Source organism: Lycium barbarum, chromosome 5 (assembly GCF_019175385.1).
Source record: "Lycium barbarum isolate Lr01 chromosome 5, ASM1917538v2, whole genome shotgun sequence".
In the NCBI taxonomy this organism is placed as follows: Eukaryota; Viridiplantae; Streptophyta; class Magnoliopsida; order Solanales; family Solanaceae; genus Lycium; species Lycium barbarum.
In genome coordinates, this window is record NC_083341.1 from 82,761,847 (window position 1) to 82,789,545 (window position 27,699).

Consider the following 27,699-nt stretch of genomic DNA (forward strand, 5'->3'; position numbering starts at 1 on the left):
AAGGTAAAGGATGATATGGAATGTTATAGAAGTCTTGATAAATTTGTTCTGTCATCTGAAAACTGGAAGCACTGGATGGCTGGAATGTGTCATATAGCCGTATGTTCTGTGAGGTATTGTCGATATTTGCTACGTACAGATTTTGAATAGTAAGAATGGTGAAGGAGATTCTGCCAAAATGGTTGGGTATGCCTAACAGGAATAAGCGTGGGAAGGAAATATCGTAAACAGACGATAAGTGGGATGTGATGTTTTAGAGGAGCTACGGATTTGGGCATGGCGTGAAAGATAATTGTGAGAAGGATGTGAAAATCATACTTTACAAGAAACATACTTGCTTTACATACATTTGCCATACGGCTATCAAGATAGTATATACATATAGTAATATCTTGTGGAACCATCTAACCCACACTGCGCATCTACGAGCCTCTACTGACGTGCTATACAATGGACGGAACAAGACTCCGTCATGCCCCAAAATGGATATATATATATATATATATATATATATATATATATATATATATATATATATATATATGTACGTATACACAAAAGAAATCACAAGCACCTACGAACAATGGAGTGCTCTCAACAGCTGACTGCCCCTATGGCTCTGGATCTAGCTCGTCTCCCTGTCTACCTGTGGGCATGAACACAGCGTCCAAAGAAAAGGACGTCAGTACGAACATTGTACTGAGTATAAGAGGCATAAATAATGAAGAGAGAAAAAATAACAACCTAATGAACATCAAAGTGAACATGTGAAGCTGAATCATAATCATAGGAAGGATGATGTATGCTGTCTTACTCATACTCTTTATCATATCATGTATACATATCATGCAAGCTGCCCATCCATGTCGGAACGGTGTGATCACCAATAATATAAGCCCGCGTCCAGGCCTCCCGCGTCCGGGGTACCATCTCATGCCGCCCACTAGTGGTGTCTGCCCATGCCCGAGAGGGTCATGGTGTATCCGTGTAGCCGCCCGCCGAAGCGGTGTCTGCCCGGCCAACTAGGCGCGATGTAAATGCAATCATGACATGCTTAACATAAAATACTTATCATCATATACTTTTAAAAACATGCTTATCTTATCATAATACATGCGTGGGCTCATGATCATTTGTACTCTACCGGGGTGACGTAAGGTCGTGATCCCCCGATCTCTTTATGGAGCAATTTCTGACATTCTGCCTCACCTCGAAGGAATTAGTACATGAGGTGAGTGTAGACAATGAGGACATAATCATCGCTTTAGCATTATCATATCATATCTATTAGCTCATGGAAAGAAGGGGATTTTATGCTATGGGATTCATGCCATTTGAAGAAAGGGACTAGCCTCACATACCTTGGTCGCTTAGCTAGAATACCGTTCACTTGCTCTTCTGCAATTTCGCGTCGTTACCTTCATAAGGGAATTCGAATTATCGTTAGTTAGTGGGCTATAAGAACGCGTTGCTATTTTCTAAAGAAAATTGGGCAGCACTTCCTTTGTTTATTCTACTTTTCCCATCGTCTATATCAATTCCCAACATTCACAATAATACCCACAACATTACCACCAACAACCATCATTCATATCGACTCATCACATTTCACCATTTTCCTCCAATTTTTCCATAATTTCCTACCTAGCTTATCATCGTGTTTTCACACCTTTAATACTTATTTCATGGTAAAATCATCATTTCTAGCATATTCATAACCTTAACACTTCAACTTATATGATTCAATTCCATCATCACTCAATGGTGGCACTATTCACCCATTTTTCTATGTCTTCCTACAATTCAAGCTTTTCCTATGTTTCTAACACTTAAATAACTTAATAAGGTCAAGAAACATACCTTGGATGGTGATTGAACAACCCTTGAGTTGAAATGCTTCGCTCCAACAAAACCCTAGGTCCTCCTTCTAGGAATTTCTTGACTCAAATAATCCCTTTTGATGTGTTCTTGCACTAGGTTATGGTGAATTGATGAATTTGATCTTAGATTTCTACTTGTGTTCTTGGTTTGGGAGAGTGTAGAATATTCTAGAGAGAGAGAGGATCGTGTAGTAGAAAGTGGGAATGAAGAAAATGAGACTTCGATCATATTTTATAAAATTCAACTTCAGTCCCGATGTCATTATACGGTTCGTTATACGGTCCGTATAACTGGCCGTAAAATGGACCCAGAGATCACCCCTTTCTGTAACCATTTGACGATCCATTTGACGAGCCGTATAATCGTTATACGGTCCGTATAATTCACCGTAAAATCGACCTTCTTTCAACCTCATTCTGTGACACTTTGACGATTCATTTTACGGACCGTCAAACCGTTATACGGTCCGTATAGTACACCGTAAAACTCACCCTTCAGCCAGCCTCTTCTGTGACACTTCTACGGTCCGTATAATGGACCGTAAAACACTTTTACGGTCCGTATAATGGATCGTATACTCCCAGTTCACTGAAGCTTATATTCTTGACTTGGTCTCATTTCCGATCCTTATGGAACCTTCGTAAAAGTTGTTCAACTCCTCGATACCAATCTACGGGACCTTATCACTTGCCTTCAAAATGCCACACACATATTTTATCCTTATTAGCCTATTTTGCACATGCTAACGGAAAATTTCCAGGGTGTAACATTCTTCCCCCCTTTTGGAACATTCGTCCTCGAATGATAAATACTCGAGATTCTACAGAAATTTCGCCAGAGTTTCCTCTGTAATCTGGCACTATTAACCTATCACAGCAACCCATAATATCATTTCCCCACATGGCTATATTACAATATCAATACATCTATGGTCACACACGACCAAAATCATAGAAATAAAGCGTACATACCTCAATTCGTCGTTGCTTCATGTCTAGTCTCTTATGGGATTTGAAACAATTGGGGGTACTTGGACTTCATCTTTTCTTCCGCTTCCCAAGTCATTTCTTCTCGATTATTGCTCCGCCATAGAACTTTGACTGATGCTACCTTTTTGTTCCGAAGCCTTCTCACTTGTCTGTCTAGAATAGCAACAGGTGCCTCTTCGTATGTTAGCTTTTCTGTCACTTGCACATCTTCTACCGGAACAATCCTTGTGGGGTCCCCAATACACTTGCGGAGCATCGAAACATGAAATACTGGATGAACTGATTCAAGCTCCGAAGGCAATTTCAATTCATAAGCTACTTGACCCACTTTACGAACGATTTCATAGGGTCCGATATACCTGGGACTTAGTTTCCCTTTCTTGCCAAATCTCATCACTCCTTTCATCGGCGACACTTTCAAAAACACCCAATCACCAATTTGAAATTCCAGGTCTCGTCGGCGATTGTCTGCATAAGACTTTTGGCGACTTTGGGCTGTTAGCAACCGATCCCGAATAATCTTGGCTTTTTCGACCGCTTGTTGAATCAGGTCGGGACCTATTAATTGTGATTCTCCTATTTCAAACCAGCCAACTGGAGATCTGCATTTTCTTCCGTACAAAGCTTCATATGGAGCCATTTGAATACTGGAATGGTAGCTATTGTTGTAAGCAAACTCAATGAGGGGTAGATGCTCATCCCAACTACCACCATAATCCAGCACACATGCTCGTAGCATATCTTCCAGGGTCTAAATAGTACGCTCGGCCTGCCCGTCGGTCTGTGGGTGAAATGCCGTACTAAATTTGACTTGGGTACCTAGGCCCTCTTGAAACGACTTCCAAAACTTGGCTGTGAACTGTGCCCCTCTGTCCGTAATAATGGCTAAAGGAATTCCATGGAGTCGCACAATTTCCTTTAGATATAACCGGGCATAATCTTCCGCCGAGTACGTAGTTCTGACTGGGAGGAAATGAGCTGATTTCGTGAGCCTGTCCACGATCACCCATATAGAATCATACTTCCCTCGTGAACGGGGTAATCCTACAACAAAATCCATATTGATGGTTTCCCATTTCCACATAGGAATTTCCATGGCTTGTAACAACCCTCCTGGGTTCTGATGTTCTGCTTTTACCTGCTGGCAATTTGGGCATTGCGCTACAAATTCTGCTACATCCCTGTTCATGCCATCCCACCAGTATATTAGTTTGAGGTCATGATACATCTTAGTTGCACCTGGATGGATAGAATACCGGGAATGATGTGCTTCCTCTAAGATCCGTTGGCGCAAATTTGCCACATCCGGCACACATAGCCTGCCTTGATATCGTAGAACTCCATCCATGGAAACTTCAAATGGAGACTTTTCCTTCTCACAAGATAGGTCTCGGTAACGGCTTAGTTGAGAATCTTCATATTGCCGTTCCTTCACTTCTGTATTTAAAGATGAAACTGTGGGGTCATTAATGCTGATACTTGCTTTACTCGAATCAATTGCACGCACTCCAAGTTTGGCTAATCGATAAAGCTCACGGACCATTTCTTCCTTGTCTGAGGGAATTCCACATAAACTACCCATCGATCGATGGCTAAGCGCGTCGGCTACCACATTTGCTTTTCCGGGGTGGTACAGGATATTTACATCATAGTCCTTCAACAATTCTAACCACCGTCTCTATCGCAGATTCAACTCCTTCTGCTTAAAGATGTGTTGGAGACTCTTGTGATCTGTATATATATCGACGTGCACTCCATACAAGTAATGCCTCCATATTTTCAAAGCATGAATAACTGCAGCCAATTCAAGATCATGAGTTGGGTAATTCTGTTCATGTTTACGCAGTTGTCTCGAGGCATATGCAATAACCTTGCCATGCTGCATTAATACACATCCTAATCCCATGCCGGAAGCATCACAATATACCACATAGCCATCTGGTCCTTCGGGAAGTGTTAACACTGGGGCGGAAGTCAACCTGCCTTTCAATTCTTGGAAACTGCGCTCACAAGCGTCGTTCCATTGAAATTTTGCCGAATTTTGAGTTAACTTCGTCAAGGGAGCTGAAATGGAGGAAAACCCCTCTACGAATCTCCTATAGTATCCTGCCAAACCCAGGAAACTACGAACTTCTGTCAGTGTCGTAGGCCTTGGCCAAGTCTTCACAGCCTCAATTTTCTGAGTGTCGACTCGGATGCCATCACCTGAAATAATATGGCCTAAAAATGCCACAGATTTAAGCCAAAACTCGCACTTTGAGAACTTTGCATATAATTCTCGGGCTCGGAGAACGCCAAGGATAATCCTTAAATGATCTGCATGTTTTGATTATGTGCGAGAATATACCAAGATGTCATCGATGAATACTATCACGAAGAGATCCAAAAATGGTCTGAACACATTATTCATCAAGTTCATGAACACTGCCGGGGCATTTGTTAACCCGAACGACATTACTCGGAACTCATAATGGCCATATCTCGTCCTGAAGGCAGTCTTGGGGATATCTGCTTCCCTGATTCTCACCTGATGATAACCCGATCGCAAATCTATCTTGGAGAACCATTTAGCGCCTTGCAATTGATCAAACAAATCATCAATTCTGGGAATAGGGTATCTATTCTTTACTGTCACCTTATTCAATTGCCTGTAGTCGATACACATTCGCAGAGATCCATCTTTCTTCTTTACGAAAAAGACTGGTGCTCCCCATGGCGATGAACTAGGCCTTATAAACCCTTTCTCGAGTAGATCCTTCAACTGTACCTTTAATTCCTTCAACTCTACTGGTGCCATTCGGTACGGAGGAATAGAAATAGGCTCGGTGTCAGGTAATACATCGATAGCGAAATCAATCTCCCTTTCTGGAGGAAGACCTGGGAGTTCATCTGGGAATACGTCTAGAAATTCGTTTACCACCGGAACTGTTTGAAAAGTTGGCGGCTCTGCCTCGATATCATGAACTTGAACTAGATGAGAAATGTAACCCTTTGCTATCATCTTCCTCGCCTTAAGGTAGGAAATAAACCTACCCTTTGGGGATGCAGTGTTACCTTTCCATTCAAGTACGGGTTCTCCCGGAAATTGGAATCGGACCACTTTCGTCCGGCAATCAACATTAGCATAGCATGACGCCAACCAGTCCATACTCATAATTACATCGAAATCGACCATTTCTAACTCAATCAAATCGGCTCTAGTCTGGCGGTCACACATAACAACGACACAATTTTTGTATACTTGTTTTGCTATCACGGGTTCACCAACCGGAGTAAGTACCTCAAAGGGCTTAATTGACTCAGGCCTCGTCCCAATGCAACCAGCAACATACGGAGTAATATAAGAGAAAGTAGAGCCTGGATCAATCAAGGCATACACGTCACGGGAAAATATAGTCAATGTACCTGTGACAACATTTGGGGAGGACTCAAGATCCATATTCATTAGCTAGTTCAAGATCATCCAAATACATTCAATAGCATTCCAAACAATATTCATGAATTCAAGTATTCCCGCTAATTTCATATTCCATCCGATGTTTCTACAAATGTTGTTGTAGACTATATAGAAAAGTAGACTATTGTTGATATAATGCATTTTTGTGATGATTGTTGGCATTGTTGATGTTGTTGGGTTGTTGTTGCTGCTATTTGAGCTGAGATGATTCTCGGGGGTGCTATATTTATAGGGGAGGTGCTGCCGAAATTTCGGTAGACAACTATGACTTTAAGTTGAATACTTAGAATCCATAACTTACAATTGGTAACTTTGACCATTTGTAGATTCCGGGCGAAACGGGATTTGAGTTTAAGCGAGCGAAAGACGCACGTAAGGTATGTAAAGCTAACCCATTCCTTCTTTTGGCATGTCCTAAGTATACTAGGTCGATACTTGAGCCTCGGGGGCAATTCCGTTCATGGAAATTCGAATTTGAATTTGAGTACTATTCATTCAATCTAATTGGATTATAAAATCTCACTTTTTGTAGGAAAATGATTACGTCCGAAACTCTTGTAAATGTAATAGAATCGCTTCGAAACTTCCATTGATGATTCCATAGATCCTAATACTTGTGATTCAGGTCCGCCACCTCGACTTGACCCGAGGTGGGCCCACTAATCTAGAGACCCCTTTGTTTGTTCTAATAGGCGTATTTTTGTATAGTGTCGGAACAAGACTATTGTTTATGACTTTGGCTATCATAGTGTAACGTCTTGACTGTCCCTGACGTTCTAAATTACATTTCGAACTATAAATGTAATTTTGGAAGTACTTTCGTGAAATAAATCCTGTATTGACCAATTGTTCGAACTAGTTTGACTAATGGGCTGATATATGATTATATCAAGTTTTATAACTATTTCGATTTATAAATTGTATTAGTCGCTCATGATTCTGCTCGTGCCCCTTTATTACGACATCGTTCACCGGTTCCCGGGCCGGTTATTGATCACGCGCACTATGACGATTCGACCGTATGCTCTTTTATTGACATGAGTATCCGGGCATAGGTGTTCCGATACAAGTACTCCGCTAGAATTATTTTGATATAAGTATCCCGATATAAATATTTTGATATAAGTAACCTGATGTAAGTATTTTGATATAAGTATCCGGATAAAGTATTATGATATGAGTCTTTTGAAATAAGTATTCGACATAAGCATTCTGAAACAAGATTTCTGATGTAAGTGTTCTATTATAAGTATTCTACTATGAGTATTCTGATACAAGTACACTGATGTGAGTATCCAATATGAATGTTCTCTATAAGCTTTAGCGTCTCCAACTTTCGTATACGACATCGGATTGTTTAGAAGTGTCCGAAGAGGTTCCGGTACCAAAAACGTTCATGATCTTTCTGTATGTACATATGGTTCCAAAATCTCTGTTTGATCTGATTTGTGAGGACATCTGAAGGTGCTTGGTATGACTATGACTCTGATTCTCCGAAAAAATGACATCTGAAACGCTTATAAAGCGTTCTGTACTTCAAACGCTCGTAACTTTCTCATACTACGTTGGATTGACCTGAAATCTGTTACAAGCCTCCAGGTATCGGTAAGGACGCTTGTCTGTCGAGTCTTGGTTTCTATGTGCATCCGGTTTCTTACTACTCTGCTCGTGCGAGCCTTAGCATGTCTATTCACTGAGCCGGGCCAGGATACGTTATCGTGCGCTGTTCCCCTATGTTGTCTACTGTTTTCTGAAACAAAAACCGTGAGAGGTGGTCTTGGCTGAGCTCGATCCCCAAAGCGGACAGTATCTGCGCTGCATAATCTGATACCAAGCAGACGCGTTGGGAGTGTACTGGGCAGAGCTCGAGCTCCCGAGACTGATCCGTGACCCGTGTACTGGGCAGAGCTCGAGCGGGAAAAACGGGCAGTTCCTGTATGGGATGATCAATGTACTGGGCCGAGCTCGAGGTGGCATACCCCTTGTAGGCGCGTGTTCTGATATGATATGATATGATCTGATATGATATACTCCGACTATACGCCGCCTGATACGATACGTTTATGTATGGTGTGACCACTGTACTGGGCTGAGCTCGAGGTGGCACACTCCTTGTAAACATCATATGATTCACAGGTTGCAGCATCTAATCCGATACGCCACGACGTCCTGAGATGGCATATGACTATAATGTGCACTACGTGTGATCTGCGTCTGGAAAGTAAGTTCTTATACTCTGTACGTCCTGTGTTCCAACCAGTATACTATATCATCTGAGTACTCGGTAAGTCCTGTATTCCTTTTGATATATGACGTCATCTGAGCATTCTGTATGTCATACATTCCGGTTGACACATGAGCTAGGTAGGCACAGGTTGCGTCTGGAAACCCTGTACGTTTGGCAACCCTTCTGCCAGATTATATCGATTTATATGATATGTGATGATCTGTATGACCTGGGCCTGGGAAGTGAGTGATTTTGATATTCTGGACCATGTACTTATTCTTTTATTGCTTGTTTCGATTATAGTTCTGATCTTTGTGTTCCATGCTTTACATGCTCAGTACATATTCCGTACTGACCCCCCTTCTTCGGGGGCTGCGTTTCATGCCCGCAGGTACAGACGCTCATTGTGGTGATCCGCCAGCCTAGGGTACACAGTCTGCTGTTTGGAGTGCTCCTTTGATCCGGAGCCCATACTTTTGGTACAAAACTCCTTGTTATATATGGTTTCGTGCTTATGGTTATTTTTGGGTACGACGGGGCCCTGTCCCGTCATATGATTCTGTTGTCTGTATTAGAGGCCTGTAGACATGTATGTGGGTCATGGGTCGCGTTTGGTCCGTCATGTTTGCTTGGTTTTTGCCCGGTTTACCCCTACGCTACATTAATATGATCGATCTATGTTTTATGATATTAATAATGGTTTAAATGATATGTTTATAATCTGGGACGCACGAGATTCACAATATGTAGGCACAAGTGAAATTTGGTTAGCATGTATGTACGAGTGTCCATGTCGGGCACTAGTCGCGGCCTACGGGGTTGGGTCGTGACAAAAGTGGTATCAGAGCGGTTCGTCCTCGGAGTGTCTACAGGCCGTGTCTCGTAGAGTCTTGTTTATCGGTGTGTTGTGCACCACATCTATAAACAGGAGGCTACAGGACATTTAGAATGTTACCCTTTCTTTGAATCTTAGATCGTGCGATAGAGCTGTGCTATTAGGGTGTCTCCTTTCTAACAGATTGCTATGTTTACAGCGATGCCTCCGAAGAAGGCGACGGCTGCCCAGAAAGGCGAAACAGGAGCGACTAGTCAGATACAGAGAGTCACCCGGGATCATACTCAGATTATGCCCGATATTGCTCCCCAGTCAGAGGATTCTTCTATGCCATCATCAGCAGACGATCCTGGAGCGGCTTCGCCATTAGCTCCAGAGGCTCCAGCGCCCGAGCCTCCAGCTCCTCAGCCAGGGGCGGAGGACAGGACACTGAGAGAGGTCGTGCAGTTGTTGACTACGTTGGTAGCGGGGCAGGCTCGCAGACACGGGCGGAGAGATGACGATGATGATGACAGTCGTGATAGCCTAAGGGTTCGAGAGTTTCTATTATGTGGCCCCCCAGAGTTTTTCGGGTCTAAGCCCGACGAGGACCCCCATGACTTTATTCGGGGGATGCGGCGCTCATTGGACTTGGTCAGAGCTTCAGGGACCGAGTCTGTCGAGTTGGCCGCGCACAGATTACGGGATGTCGCTGCTAACTGGTACGAGTCCTGGGAGCTATCCAGGGGTGAGGGTGTTTCCCCAGCTACTTGGGACGAGTTCGTGGCTGCTTTTACCCGTCACGTTTTTCCCCTAGAGTTACGGCGGGCGCGGGTTGACCGATTTTTGCATCTGCAGCAGAGGGGTCGGAGCTTTCGTGAGTATAATTTGGAGTTTGATTCTCTGGCTAGGTATGCACCCGCTATAGTAGCTGATATGGCTGACCGGATGCACCGGTACGTGATAGGGTTGGACCCCTACTTGGTTGACAGCTGCATGGCGATGGCATCGCAGAATGATATGGACATCGCCCGATTACAGGCTTATGCTCTAGGGATGGAGGACCGGCACAGAGAGGATCAGTCGGGTAGAAGTTGTGACAGGAGACAGCCCAAGAGGGCTAGATTGGCTGGGCATTCAAGGAAACTCTTAGACAGACAGTCTCATCAGCAGCACAGTAGACATTTTTCCCAGCCAGCAGGGGATACCCCTCCATAGAGTTCGGGTAGGAGGTCTGGTGACACATGGTACTCCGGGGCAGGTCAGAACTCCAGAGTCTTGAGCTCGCGGGTGGACGGAGGTTCCGGTCGGTCAAGCCTTGGATTCCAATCCTAAAATCTTGTTCTTCTTGAATTCTTAGTAAGTTCAAGATGCTCTTCAACTTGGTATAATTTTTAAAGCAAGAAAGTGCTTGTGTTGGCAAGTGAAAGTTTGAAGAAAAAGGTAAGATTCCTACTCTTTTGTGTTATGGAATAAATATATTTGTTGTAAGGACTGGAATTAGATGAAAATTGTGGAGTTGTGATGTGTATATGTGTGTGAAGACGTGTGTGTGGGGGGTGGTGTATGGTCGTGTGCCATGGTGTTGGTGGAAAGCGGTGAGTTAAATTTTATTTAGTCCGTTAGTTGCGTCGTTGTGACCATTGTGACGCAAATGAAGGTTTAATGACTTGAATTAGCCTTGAATTTGCTTGTATGTAATTATGAGAAATTATGTAAATTTTGTATGACTTTTACATAGGTATGGAAGTAAGATTCAAATGTGAATTTGGTTGTTGTTAATGAGTTAGGAAGGAAAACAATGCGAGTTGGAAGTTTCGTTACATTTGTAGAAACATCGGATGGAATATGAAATTAGCGGGAATACTTGAATTCATGAATATTGTTTGGAATGCTATTGAATGTATTTGGATGATCTTGAACTAGCTAATGAATATGGAAAATGTTGATGTTAGTTGGATAATGGAAAGTGGGATGGAAGTTGTAGACTATATAGAAAAGTAGACTATTGTTGATATAATGCATTTTTGTGATGATTGTTGGCATTGTTGATGTTGTTGGGTTGTTGTTGCTGCTATTTGAGCCGAGATGATTCTCGGGGGTGCTATATTTATAAGGGAGATGCTGCCGAAATTTCGGTAGACAACTATGACTTTAAGTTGAATCCTTAGAATCCATAACTTACAATTGGTAACTTTGACCATTTGTAGATTCCGGGCGAAACGGGATTTGAGTTTAAGCGAGCGAAAGACGCACGTAAGGTATGTAAAGCTAACCCATTCCTTCTTTTGGCATGTCCTAAGTATACTAGGTCGATACTTGAGCCTCGGGGGCAATTCCGTTCATGGAAATTCGAATTTGAATTTGAGTACTATTCATTCAATCTAATTGGATTATAAAATCTCACTTTTTGTAGGAAAATGATTACGTCCGAAACTCTTGTAAATGTAATAGAATCGCTTCGAAACTTCCATTGATGATTCCATAGATCCTAATACTTGTGATTCAGGTCCGCCACCTCGACTTGACCCGAGGTGGGCCCACTAATCTAGAGACCCCTTTGTTTGTTCTAATAGGCGTATTTTTGTATAGTGTCGGAACAAGACTATTGTTTATGACTTTGGCTATCATAGTGTAACGTCTTGACTGTCCCTGACGTTCTAAATTACATTTCGAACTATAAATGTAATTTTGGAAGTACTTTCGTGAAATAAATCCTGTATTGACCAATTGTTCGAACTAGTTTGACTAATGGGCTGATATATGATTATATCAAGTTTTATAACTATTTCGATTTATAAATTGTATTAGTCGCTCATGATTCTGCTCGTGCCCCTTTATTACGACATCGTTCACCGGTTCCCGGGCCGGTTATTGATCACGCGCACTATGACAATTCGACCGTATGCCCTTTTGTTGACATGAGTATCCGGGCATAGGTGTTCCGATACAAGTACTCCGCTAGAAGTATTTTGATATAAGTATTCCGATATAAATATTTTGATATAAGTAACCTGATGTAAGTATTTTGATATAAGTATCCGGATAAAGTATTATGATATGAGTCTTCTGAAATAAGTATTCGACATAAGCATTCTGAAACAAGATTTCTGATGTAAGTATTCTATTATACGTATTCTACTATGAGTATTCTGATACAAGTACTCTGATGTGAGTATCCAATATGAATGTTCTCTATAAGTTTAGCATCTCCAACTTTCGTATACGACATCGGATTTTTTAGAAGTGTCCGAAGAGGTTCCGGTACCAAAAACGTTCATGATCTTTCTGTATGTACATATGGTTCCAAAATCTCTGTTTGATCTGATTCGTGAGGACATCTGAAGGTGCTTGGTATGACTATGACTCTGATTCTCCGAAAAAAAGACATCTGAAACGCTTATAAAACGTTCTGTACTTCAAACACTCGTAACTTTCTCATACTACGTTGGATTGACCTGAAATCTGTTACAAGCCTCCATGTATCGGTAAGGACGCTTGTCTGTCGAGTCTTGGTTTCTATGTGCATCCGGTTTCTTACTACTCTGCTCGTGCGAGCCTTAGCATGTCTATTCAATGAGCCGGGCCAGGATACGTTATCGTGCGATGTTCCCCTATGTTGTCTACTGTGTTCTGAAATAAACACTGTGAGGGGTGGTCTGGGCTGAGCTCGATCCCCAAAGCGGACAGTATCTGCGTTGCATAATCTGATACCAAGCAGACGCGTTAGGAGTGTACTGGGCAGAGCTCGAGCTCCCGAGACTGATCCGTGACCCGTGCACTGGGTAGAGCTCGAGCGGGAAAAACGGGCCGTTCCTGCATGGGATGACCACTGTACGTGGCCGAGCTTGAGGTGGCATACCCCTTGTAGGCGCGTGTTCTAATATGATATGATATGATCTGATATGATATACTCCGGTTATACGCCGCCTGATACGATATGTTTATGTATGGTGTGACCACTGTACTGGGCTGAGCTCGAGGTGGCACACTCCTTGTAAACATCATATGATTCACAGGTTGCAGCGTCTAATCCGATACGCCACGGCGTCCTGAGATGGCATATGACTATAATGTGCACTACGTGTGATCTGCGTCTGGAAAGTAAGTTCTGATACTCTATACGTCCTGTGTTCCAACCAGTATACTATATCATCTGAGTACTCGGTAAGTCCCGTATTCCTTTTGATATATGACGTCATCTGAGCATTCTGTATGTCATACATTCTGGCTGACACATGAGCTAGGTAGGTACAGGTTGCGTCTGGAAACCCTGTACGTTTGGCAACCCTTCTGCCAGATTATATCGGTTTATATGATATGTGATGATCTGTATGACCTGGGCCTGGGAAGTGAGTGATTTTGATATTCTGGACCATGTACTTATTCTTTTATTGCTTGTTTCGATTATAGTTCTGATCTTTGTGTTCCATGCTTTACATACTCAGTACATATTCCATACTGACCCCCTTTCTTCGGGGGCTGCGTTTCATGCCCGCAGGTACAGACGCTCATTGTGGTGATCCGCCAGCCTAGGGTACACAGTCTGCTGTTTGGAGTGCTCCTTTGATCCGTAGCCCATACTTTTGGTACAAAATTCCTTGTTATATATGGTTTCGTGCTTATGGTTATTTTTGGGTACGACGGGACCCTGTCCCATCATATGATTATGTTGTCTGTATTAGAGGCCTGTAGACATGTATGTGGGTCATGGGTCGCGTTTGGTCCGTGATGTTTGCTTGGTTTGTGCCCGGTTTACCCCTACGCTACATTAATATGATCGATCTATGTTTTATGATTTTAATAATGGTTTAAATGATATGTTTATAATCTGGGACGCACGAGATTCATAATATGTAGGCACAAGTGAAATTTGGTTAGCATGTATGTACGAGTGTCCATGTCGGGCACTAGTCGCGGCCTACGGGGTTGGGTCGTGACAGTTAACGTTAAAATACATATTGAATTCCCTCGTAGACTAATTGTAGCTCTTGATATCTTGATATAGGATAAGTACTATTGGGAAGCAAGTACAAGTTATAATACGACTAAACGCTAAAGGTATGTAAAGCCTATTCCTTCTTTCTTTTGGCATGTCCTAGACTTCAGTAAGAAATGATATGAACCTTGGGGTAAATTCTACTCTCTAGTTCCAAGCATGACTTATGATTCTATTCATTCCGTAATGTTATGGTCACGAGCCTACTATATGATTGACTAATGATGATGTATAGAAGTTCCTACTCTTAAAGAATTGCATAATTAGAGGCATACTTGACTATCAAAAGTTACACCATGTCAAATTGATACATGTACATTAAATCTCAAACGTTCCTTGCTATAACTTGTAATGAGATTTAAAAAGAACTGAATATGATTATTATCCTGACACTTTAGAGTTGGTTAGTTACTTATCTATTGAGTCTCAAAAGATGAATTGCATATATGTGGTTGCTTATTATTCTGCTCGTGCTTACCGCTATATCCTTCACTGAGTCCCGGGCCAGGACACGTTTTCGTGCGCATATTTACTATATTACTCACCCAGCCCCTCACTAGAGGGCCGGGACACGTTATATATATATATATATGATGATATGATGATATGATGCCATGATGATATGGAGATGGCGGCCAGGAGGGCATATATTCCTTATTACCGAGTCCCTCACTAGAGGGTCGGGACACGTATATGTTTATGTTATAATGTTATGATTATAATTACCAAGTCCCTCACTAAAGGGCCGGGACACGTTATATATGTTATATACAGAATGATTATTCATCCTTGGTTACAAAACTCTATATTGATATTGATATGAGAACGATACAGATGAAATATGTTCAAAGGCAAGTTTTATGAAATTTTGTTTGTTGCATTAGGTCCTACACACCTTGTATCAGTATGAGTCTATTACTATATTTCATGCTTTACATGCTCAGTACATATTCCATACTGACCCTCTTTGCCTCGGGGGGCTGCGTTCATGCCCGCAGGTACAGACGTTCGTTTCGGAGATCCGCCAGCCTAGGATATCTAGTCAGCTACTTTGGAGTGCTCCTTTGTTCCGGAGCCTAGCTTGTGGTATAGATCCCCTTTGTTATATATATACGTGTTGTTCAGGGTACGGCGGGGCCCTGTCCCGTCATATGATACTGTCATTACTCTTAGAGGTCTGTGGACATACGTGTGGGTCTGTATACAGTTGTTGTTTCGTCGTATGGATATGACTTATGTTGGGGCGTACCCATTCGTAGTGGCAGCCTTGTCGGCTTGCGTATATATATATATATGTTTGGGATGTTGCGTGTAGTGGTAGCCTTGTCGGCTTGCGTAGATATATATACGTTGTTGTTGCAAATTGTAACTCCTCAGGAGACAGGTGGCTATGACATGCATATATGTGACAGCTTTAAAATAACGTCTTGCCTTTTTATACAAATAAGTTCTCGATATGCTAGCGGTAGATGATTATAGTTAACATGTGATATGAGTGTCCAACTCGGGCACTAGTCACGGCCTACGGGGTTGGGTTGTGACAATATGCCTTTGATATACACATCACCTGCGTATATCTTGGTATATTAGGTGTACATTTGAATAAGTTGGCTTTATAAAAATGAGTGCAAAGGGAGATAGAACTCATTAGGCTCAAATGTCAGTCCAATTTGGACTTAGCATAAATCTGGGCCTAGCCCATCTCGTTTAGTAAAATAAATAGCCAATATTTACACTTAGCCAAATAAGCGCTCGGGTCGAACTGTGGAAGTGTATCGATGGCCCTTTTAGGCTCAAATTTGAAACTGTGAATGTATATGCATGTTTCATTTTATGAATATGCATACGTTATATATATATAATAGTGATAAGTTCAGTAGTAAAATTTCTAACCGGGTTTCCCCTTTTATTTCTCCTCTTCATCGCATGCCAATTGGTCTTAGTCACACTAAGCCTATTAGGCAGGCCCTACAAACCAATTCTTTCAAGTTATGATAGAGTCCAACGAAGAAATGAAGCTATATCGGAGAAAACGCACTGAAGGCCCAGCCATGGGTGAAAATGGCCACTATTGGTACGCCCCTAGCCTATCTTTTCTCTTTTATTTATTTATTATGTCCTCTTATTCTTCAAATTGTTGTATTGTATTCATGTATTTGTAAAACTCGTATTATAGTGGAATCCCTTATGGTTGAACTAGATGTTTTAGGACAATGGTACGTATGTTGTTTAGTCAACTTTAGGTCCCCAAACGAACTTCAAACAAACCGATTTAAGTGTAATGTTTTCAAAGTTCAAAAAATAATGAAAATTGGTTTGTGATACAAGTTGATAAGTAAGGATAAAGGAGTTTTCAAAATATCAGAACCAAAGATCACATTTTCCAAAACTGAAAACAAATTTCTTTTGGATAAAAGACTAAGTTTAACCCAGTGATTTTAGGCCAAGCTCCAACGGTCAAAATGATATGATTTTAGTCCCAAGGCCAACAACAAACAAAAGAAAGAGCTCTGGGATGAAGCCCACCTAGGACAAAAAAATGTTTTGGGACAAAAAATTTCTTTTCCACCTGATTTTCAAAAAATGGAAAGAATGAGGGTTTTGGGCCAAAAACCCACTGATTTTAGAAAAGAGAAAAATGAGTATGCAGTTCTTGGGCCAAAGCCCACTCATCTTAAGGAATAAGACATACAGTTTTGGCTAAACCCACCATAACTGTTACACCTCGGAAATTTTTCGTGAGCCAACAATGAATAGACCAACGAAGGGCATGAGTGTGCGATGTTTTATTAAGTAGGGAATGACTATTTATGAACTTTGGAATTAAGAAAGTTGTAGAATTTCATTTCAGCCAGTGGTCGTAAAATGGAATACGGCCCGTAAAGTGATTTACGGACCGTAAAGTACCATCGTCCTTCAACATTTCAAAAATTTCAAGCTTCTGTCAAATGCTTCAAATAGTTAAAAACGACTTGGAATACGGACCGTAAATTGAAATACGGCTCGTAAACTGCCATGATCTTCAACCAACCTTTCTATTTCTGATATGCTTAAATACGGTCGCGAAGGACGGACCGTAAACCAGTATACGGCCCGTAAAGTGGGGTTTACGACCACTGTGCATTTTGACCACTGTTCATAAAAATCAGATTTTAGCTATTAAAAAGGAGGGACCTAAGTTCATTTTCTCGTTTCATCTTCACGAAATTCCTCCCTAGAAATCTCTAGAACACTCCAAACACTTCAACCACAAGAATACCAAGGAAATCAATGATCATCAACACCAAATCAATGAAACAAAGTGTATGAAACCTAATTGGAAGTCATCTCCTTCAAGAAATTCTAAAAGAGGTGAAGAAGGGTTTTGGTGCTAAAGAAGTGATTCCACTCTAGGCTTATTCCACCATTATCTAAGGTATGTTTCATGACTTTATCATGTTATTTAAGGTATTGGAAAGCTAAGATTCTTGAAATGTAGAAGAACATAGAAAATGGGCCATTACTGAGTGAATAGTGTCACAATTGAATGATAGTTGAATGGAATCATAAACGTTGATATGTTGTGATGATGAATACGTTATAAATGGCGTGTAGATCATGGAATAGGTGGAGTATAGACCATGGAATAGGTGTGAAGTAAGCAAAATTATGATGATGAGCTAAAACCATTAAATGTGGAGAAATTGGAGAAAAATGGTAGATTTTGCTAAATATAGATAAGTGATGAATGTTGATACGATATTGTGAGTGTTGTTGTAAATGTTTGGGAGTTGAAATAGAACATGAGAAAAGTAGTAGAAACAAAGGAAACGCTGCCCAATTTTCTCTAGAAATAACGATGCGTTCTTATGGTCGATTGACTAACTATAATGCGTATTCTCTTGTGAAGGTAGCAACGTGATATTGAAGGAGAACGAGTGAACAATAGCTTAACTAAGCGACAAAGGTATGTGAGGCTAGTCCTTTTTTTTCTATGGCATGAATCCCATGATATGATTCTTTTCCCTTTCCATGATTCTCCTATACTCCGGAAAGCCAAGAGCCTAAGATCATGCATAACTACATGAGTCAAGATATATGATGTGACGTTATTATAAAGTAAATGATGTTGTTCCTTGTATACACTCACCTTATATCCTAATCCCTTCAAGGTGAGGCAGAATGTTCTAAATGCTCATAATGGAATCGAGGGTTCACGACCTTACATCACCTCGATAGAATGCAGTTGTTCTAGAGTCCTTGTGCATGTATGATGATAAGTATATTTTGATAAGAATATCATTATAAATATTTTATGATGAGCATGTCATGATTGCATCACACCGGGCCTAGTTGGCCGGGCAGTCACCGCGAAAGCGGGCAGCTATACGATACACCATGGCCAGTTGGCATGGGCAGACACCACTAGTGGGCGGCATGAGATGGTACCCCGGACGCTGGCTAATGTTACTGATTATCACACCGCACCTATATGGTCGGGCAGTTTATATATATATATATACATGATATGCATACATGAGATGATGATAAGCATAAAAGTAAGTCAGCATGCATTACTTTTCATATGATTCCAAGTCAGGTATAGTTGCTCCATACTTGATGCCTCCTTTACTTTCTTGATGTGTTGTTTTTGTTCATGCCTTTCATACTCAGTACAACATTCGTACTGACGTCCGTTTTCTTTGGATGTTGTGTTCATGCCCACAGGTAGACAGAGAGGCGAGCTCGATCCGGATTCCTAGGAGTTGTCAGCTGATTGAAAGCACACCATTGTCCGGAGGTGCTTATGTTTATCCTTTTGGTACATATGTATATTTTGGGCATGACGAAGTCTTGTTCCGTCTACATGTATAGTATGTCAGTAGAGGCTCGTAGATGCGTAGTGTGGGTTAGATGGTCTCACAAGTTTATTACATCATGCATGTATATATTATATATATTATTTTGATGGCCTAATGAGGCATTTGTATATATATATATATAGACTAATTGTGTTTTCCACCCAAAAATGATTTTTGTACAATCATGAATGATAAAGAAGCGTAAATGACTAGGGTGCTCGGTGGTCAGCCTCGGGTACCCGTCGCGGCCCCTAGCTGGGTCGTGACAATAACTTTCCTCTAAAGAAACATCTTAGGCCTAAGTCCCAAAAGCAAACCATTTTGCAAACACATATATAAGTTTACAAGAGCAAAAACTAAAATCATCCTTCCAAAATCGGACTTATTCAAATAATTTATACGCATTTGTAAGACAAGGTTTAAGATAAGACATTCTAACGTACTATATGGACGGGCCCTAAACAAAGTGTGTGATTTAAAGAGGAAACAAATATATTCATACGTGTATATTTTCAAACAAAAATCAACACATTTTTTTCCTTTCCTGCGGAGAAAACTGACTATCCTTATACATGAAAGGAGCCTATGTTTACCCGGATGTTATAAATCCAATCTAAACTACCCTATATATAAAGGGGACATATTTAAATCCTTTTAAAATAAACTGATATGCCATATTGACAAACCTTTTATAAAATGCGAAAGATGAACGCTGACCAAGAAATTTAAGCAAATAATCACATATTGGAATTCGAAGGTCAACCGTATAGTATGGATCCTTAATACTGGGGTGCCTCACACCTTCCCAAGGGGATCATCGGAACTCTTCCCTAGAACTCTTGATTACAAAGGATTTTTCACTGTATTTGAATAAAACCTTCACCGTTGATTTTCCTAATTTCCTAAAAATTAGGAGGCGACTCTTTTCAAAAATAAAGTCCGAAAGAGCACCAACAAACTCATAGTATCTTTCCGAACGCTAACCCCACCCGCGAAATGTGAACCGTAATAGGTAGCCCAAAACCTAAGGCACTACCTGTCGCCATACACTACTCAACTCATATCCAAGATGGATCCACTGAAATACATCTTTCGCCAGCCCATGCCTATCGGGAAAGTGGCCAAATGGCCAATGCTATTAAGCGAATTCAATATTGTGTACATAGCACAAAAGGCCATTAAAGGACAAGCATTGGCCTACTTACTGGCTGAAAGCCCAGTCGATGAAGATTTCGAACCACTTCGAACCCACTTCCCAGATGAAGCAATATTGATGATAGAACAAGATATAGCTGAGCCCTATTCAGGATGGAGATTGTTCTTCGTTGGTGCAGTTAATTACAAGGGTTCAGGAATCGAAGCAGTCTTGGTATCACAAAATTGGGCAACATTACCCAATAGCGGCGGAACTTAAGTTCTGATGCATAAACTACATGGCGGAGTACGAGGCCTACATTCTAGGCCTCAGAATGGCCTTGGATATGGACATCCAGGAGTTATTAGTCATAGGTGATTTGGATCTATCGATCCACCAAGCACAAGGCGAATGGGCTACCAAGAACGTCAAGATCTTGCCATATGTGAACCTCGCTCAGAAGTTGTGCAAGAAGTTCAAGAAAATTGACTTCAAGCATATGCCAAGGGCTCAAAATAAGTTCGCTGACGCTCTCGCTACTATGCATCTATGATGCAACATCCTGAAAGCAGTCACACTGACCCACTGGAAATAAATTTAAAAGAAGAACATGCTTATTGTTCCATATGGAAGAAGAGCCCGATGGAAAGCCGTGGTATGTTGACAAAAAGGTAAACTTGGAAAAAGGAGAATATCACGAGAACATCTCGTACAACCAGAAGAAAACAATCCGGAGAATTGCTAACGGGTTCTTCCTGAAGAAGAAGATTCTTTACAAAAGGACGCCAGATCTATGATTAGTCATATGCCTGGACGCCACCAAAGCCGCAAAGTTATTCGAAGAAGTGCACGCTGGAACTACTGGACCCCATATTAGTGGGCTTGTCCTAGCCAATAAAGTCCTGCGAACGGGTTACTACTAGGTGACAACGGAAAGCGTTTGCTACAAATTTGTGCAAAAATGCCATCAATGCCAAATCAGTGGAGATCTAATCAGAGTCCTGCCAAATGAACTCAACGTTATAAGCTCACCTTGGCCATTCGTCTCTTGGGGAATGGATGTCATTAGTCCTATTGAGCCCGTCACCTCAAATGGACACCAATTCATATCGGTCGCCATCGATTATTTCAAAAAATTGGTGGAAACTACATCACACAAATCAGTGACAATGAAGGTGGTAGCTAATTTCGTGCGAAACTACATCATATGCAATATTGGCATACCAAAGTCCATCATAATGGACAATGAAGCAAATCTAAACAATCACTTGATGAAGGATATGTAACAACCCGTTAGTCGTTATTGCATTTTTACCATTTTTGCCCCTGTCGACTCGTCCCCTAGCCTTGTCAGTACTATTTTGATCCGCGGGGACCAGTGGTACGGTTTCTTAGGCATCATTTTAGGATTTGGATTGACTTTCAGAAAAATTGGTCTTAAAGCGAAAATCGTTTGACTCGAAGTTGACTTTTGGGTAAACGTGCCCGTAATTGAATTTCGACAGTTCCATTAGGTACGGAGGGTGATTTATGACTTAGTGGTGTCATTGGTTGGTTCCCGAAGGGTTTGAGTGTGATTTGGGTCATTTGTTTAGAAACTGGTTAAGTTAGAATTGGAGTTGAACACGGTCAACATCGGGTCAAGATGATCTCGTGTCGATGTTTTGAAAGTTCCACTACGTTTATATGATTATTTTGGACATGTACACAAAGTTTGGTTATATTCCGATGAGTTTTGGATAAGTTTGGGTTGATGGTTATTCTTTTCAATTTCGACGTCGATTTTAGCATAAAAGGTATCATAATGAGCAAATGGCCTTTGATTCGTGTTTCGACTAAACCATTATATCTGTATCGTAATTGTGGAACCATAGAAACTTAAATCATCAAGTTTCGGCATCGTATGAGGGGATTATGGTCATTTTACTAAGAATTGGGTGGCCAGATTTTTCAGTTTAATTACAAAATTGCCACTGAATTCGTATTTAAAAATTTGCACTATTCCAAATATTGACACCTCCATATCTCCTTAATTATAAGGTCAAATGGAGTGATTCAAAATCTTAACTTGACTAGAATTTCACAAGAAATCCATTAGAGGCATCAAAAGCAAGTTTCAGGATCGTTTGGCACAATAAACGAGGCAGAACAGCCGGTTGTTTTTGCTATTTATTGTTGTTTAGAGTTTCTCTCATCTTGAGAGCTTGGGTTTGGGAGAAATCAAGGTTGTTCTTCAAGTTTCATCCATGGGGTAAGGTCTAAACCATAGTCTATGTATTTCCCTTTGATTGATTCCCTTGGTTGAAGCTTTAATCCATGATTTCTAAAGTGAGAAAATTGGGATTTTTCGTGATGGGTCTTTCTTCAGAAGTTCATAAAATTGGTTAGACTTCCTGAGTTGCTTTAAATGGTGAAATTGATTGGGTTTATGCTAGATTATGATGTATCTAAGGTTTTTAACCATATATCTTCCATTATTAGTGATGAATTCTTGAATTTAAGAGTTAGGCTTTATATCCAAAATTGGGGGTTTTGCTTGGATTTCGAAATTGAATGAATCCTTGAGTTAATTTAGCAATTAGTTGATGGGTTTTGATCACCTAGTGTTTAATTGGATAATTTACCTCCGAATTTCCCGATATGCCCTTGTGGGCCCGTTTCCCCAAATTCTAGGGTTGGTTTTGACCCAATTTCAATGATAGCAATATAGATATCAATCTTCATGATTTCTAATCTAGATTTCGAGTATGAATAGACTTCTTTGATCTCGAGGCTCAAGGAAAGGAAAGGCTAAGGTGTGATTGCTAATGATATTGCTGTTCGGCCTTCCAGGTAGGTTATGACTTACCCTTGGTGAGACTTCGTATAATGAAGCATATATTTAGATTATATTGTCAGAAAAAACATGTAAACCTTCGGGTATGAATTTGGGTTAGATATTGTCTAAGTTTGTGCCATGTTGCGTGATTGGGGCTAGCCACCCCGTTGTGTTGTGACTTGATTGTTCTATTGTGTTGGCTTGATGCTACATGTTGTTAGTATATCTTGGAATCTATTGTTCCATCTTGATTGTGATATTGTAGTATCTTACGGGTTGATGTTAATACGAGGATAGAGTTCTATATGAATTATGTAGTCTTTCATGATATTATAGGCATGCCCATGTTGGTACTTGTGACACTGGTATTGTTGGCGTACCCATGTTGGTACTTGTAACACTGATATTGCTGGTGTACCCATGTTGGTACTTGTGACACTGATATATTATTGGCGTACCCATGTTGGTACTTGTGACAATGATATGTTGTGGGCGTACCCATGTTGGTACTTCTGCTATTGATTAGATAATTGATGTTGACACATGCATTGCATGCGTTATTATCCATTCATGATATATTGTTAATACCTTGATGATACTTGATGAAACACTGTGATGAGTTGGGTTCGGTTTTTACTTGAGTGACATGAAGTCGTATATCCGATGTTCATTCTGGAATCGTGGATTGAGTAAGTTGATACTGGATGAAACACTATGATGAGCTGGGCTCGGTTTTCACTTGAGTGACGTGAGAGTCTGATATCTGATGTTCATTCCGAAATCGTAGATTGAGTGAGTGCATGGACTCCGTGTGTCCCCCAGGGTGGTGCCGGTGAGAACCCTCTATGGGCAAAGATACGGGGTTTCGTTTGTCTGTTGGGCAAAGATCCGGGACGAGTGACCCTTAGACTTCGCGAGTCACCTTGGGTTGTGCTATCGAGACGTCGATACTTCCATCTGGTGTACATGTGTACACATCATTGCATTCATACATTATTGCATTACACTGCATCATGGCTTATATTGAGATTATTTGTTGTTTTACTTGTGATGCTGGTTTCAGATTAGACATATTGAGACTTGGTACATTTGGGTTTAGATGCTCTACTTAGGCGATGAGGTGTACTTGGTTCCGATTTTGTTTGACTTATACCTGTTGATTTATTTACCTATCTTGCTTTATTGTCTGAATTATGTTAGCTATACTTAGTCGGGCGATGATACCTACCAATACCGTGGTTTTGTACTGACCTGCACTTGCTGCATTCCTTTATGAATGCAGAATTCCAAGTTGGATCTACTTCTGTTTCTCGTGGCTGAAAGTTGCTTCGAGATTTGCTTAGAGTCTACAGGGTGAGCACGAGACGTCCGCCGCCTTGAAGATTCTTTTTATTTATGTCTTATTTCCTATTCCAAGACATAGTCGGACTTGATGGATTATTGATATTCCAGACCTGTAGATTTTAGTTAGATGCTCTTGTATGACCAGACCAGATACTGGGGCGGATTTCATTTACTTCCGCATTTTCTTAAGCGTGCTCAAGCCAGAGCAATTCTGGGATGGGTGACCCCCTGGGAAGTGACACAAAATTTTTCACAAGTGTAATTATGATAAGTATAAATGGAAATTGGGGTAATCTAAAGGAAAAGAGAATGTGTGGAGTAATTAGTGCCCTTACAGAAGTCGCGCAGACTGATGCGGACTAAATGGGCGAAAAATAAAAAGGTGCAATACCGCTCGGGAAATTGAGCGGATTCGAGTAACAGTCAGAGACGTTCGCCAGTAAGATATTAGTAAATATATCTGTATGTGTGTATGTGTGTGTATGATTTTCGTCTGGTGCCCATATGGGTCAAGAGCCGAGTCTCGGCAACTAAAATTGTGATAGACGAAAGGTTTTACTAAACCGAATACATGAAGCGAAGCAGGGACGACGACCTGAATGTTGTCAAGTGGTAGAAAAGCCCCGATTACATCGTAATTTAGTCTGGTATGACGATGTCAAAAAAAAAAAAGAGTATGGATGGTAGGAAAGAGGGATTACGATAACGTGGTAGGGAACTCAGGAGTGTAACAAGAAATGATATGGACTATGATGTCTGGAAAGCGTTCGTCTGTTACAAGAATATAACTTATGGTTCGACGATTACGTGGGGTACGAGAAAATATATTATGAAGGCATTTGAATCAGTGATGTGAAAAATTACCCCATAATGTTGGTGAAGAAGCCATGTCGGAAGGTCAACAAAGGACAACTATAAAGAGAACCCTCCCGGAGTAGTATGACGCCCCATAAGGTCAATTTAACATTCGAGGACGAATGTTTTTAAAGGGGGGGAGGATGTTACATCCGACATTTTCGCTTATTCGAAAAATTCAAGATAAATTGACTTGTGATGAATAAGGCCACAATTGGACCTTACTTGGTATGAATGTGTAGGTCATGAATTCAATGGTGTGGAATTACGAAAGGTGGCCAAGGGCAAAATTGGAATTTTGGAAACTTGCCTTATGAATTACAAGATGTAACCACCAATTTGGGCTCAACAAAATTAATAAAACAAGGCCCAAAAGGGAAGGCCCAACCAGCCATGCTATGTAAAAAAAGGGGGCCCAAGTCCATGATTTTATTTAGGTAATATTATATAGGGTTATACATATCCATAGAAGGTTCAAGAAAGCAAGAAAAATCAAGAAAAAGAGAACAAGACCATTTCGGGTTTGAGAGGAGAAAAAGAAAGAAAAGAAAGAAAAAAATTGGAGCCTAATCCTTGAGTTTAAAATTCAATTCTTGTGGGAATACTACTAAGTGCAAAGTCCTCTACAACTTGGTACAATTAGTTTGGCAAGAGGACAAGTTTAGTGCCAAGTGAAGAACTTGAAGAAAGGTAAGGATTTTATGCTTTTGATATGTTATGGAAGGTATATGTATGTTGTATTATGTGTGAATGAATGAAAAGCATGAAAATTTTGTGTGTTGTGAATGTGTGTGTATGGCCGTGTGTGTGTATGATGGTGTAGTTGAGATGTGTTGAATTTTGTATTGTAATCTAGTTATGGTTATGGTAGAAATTGTATTGGAAGTGAAAGTTGAATAAATTAGTGAAAGTTGGAAAATATGAGGCATGGCCGTGTGGCATCATGTTGATGATGGAATGTGAATTAAATCTTGTTAGTATGCTAAGTGTGTTATTGTGAAGTGAATGAAAGGATAATGATTGTTGTTGCTATGGAAAAATGGTTATCAAGTTGTTGTAGGAAAGTATGCAACTTTGTTATGATTTATGTAAAAATGGAAATGAATGTATCAAGAGGCAAATTATGATTATTGTTGATGAATTTGGAAGATGGAATTGTATAATGAACTTGTATGTTGAAGGTTAGGAGAATTGGATAAATTGTGGCTTTGATGGAAAGTTTGTAAGTTTGCATATCTTATGTATATCTTGTGAGAATGGTATGATATGCCTCCAAATCGTGTTGTAATGAATTTGATGGGTAATGAACATCAAAATAATAAGTTTGGTTTGGAAGTGTAAGGTCGGAACGGAAAATGTTAAGTTATGACGGAAAGTTGGCAAATTGTGCCTTATTATGTATTTTGAGCTACTTGTCGTTATTATGAATATTATTGTTGGGTTGTGTTGATTGTTTGGCTGTGTTTAACTTTTGGGGATGTCATATATACAGAGGAAATGCTGCCAAAATTTCGGTAGACAAGTATGTGTTAAGTTTGGACTATGGAAAAGTTGAAACTAACAAATGGTAAACTTGACCATTTCTAGATTTTGGACGAAATTGAAGTCGACGCCAAGCGAGCGTAAGGCGCTGTCGAGGTATGTGAAGCCTTTCCCTTTGTTCTTAGGCATGTTCTGGATGTGATAGGCTCGGCCGCGAGCCTTAAGTACGACTCCGCTCCCCGGAATTCGAGACGGAAAACCGCTCCAATTCCTTCAATTCAATTGAAGCTATTTTTTTTACAAATTGCCTTTAAAGTGAGTTTTGTACAAAACTTCCCTAAACGGAGTCGGAACACTTCCAAACGATTATGGATGACCTCATAAGGTCTATTAGCGATAATTTACATATGTTGCCTTGAGTTGGTCCGAGGCGGGCCCGCAAGGCCCGATATCTTCTGTAATACTTTAAATACTTTCGTTTTGTCCGATTTTCTCAGAAACCATCTGAACAATTATTTTGATTATGATACAACTATTTTCATGAAATTCTTAGAAAAATGATTTCTGAACATCTGAGAATCTGATTCTGATAATAATATGTCGTGCCTCCCTAAGTAGGATATAGGCGCGTACTATGCATACCATCCGGATACTCTGATTTTGACTCGCCGTTTGGCACCCTTCAGTTTGATTGAGTCTGTATGTTGAGTCTGTATGTAAGTAGTTTCTCATGTATCGGTTCGTGTCTGTCTCAATGCATTCCTTCACTGCATCCCGGGCCAGGTTCTGTTATCGTGCTTATTTCTCTGCATTGTTCACCGCGTCCCTCGGCTTACGGGCCGGGATCTGTATGTCTG

At 40.7% G+C, this 27,699-nt stretch overlaps 1 pseudogene; it reads left to right on the plus strand.

Annotated features, from left to right (window-relative positions):
* Positions 1–20,277: 20,277 nt before the first annotated feature.
* Positions 20,278–27,699, plus strand: part of LOC132639538 (uncharacterized) — a 66,300-nt pseudogene continuing 58,878 nt past the window's right edge.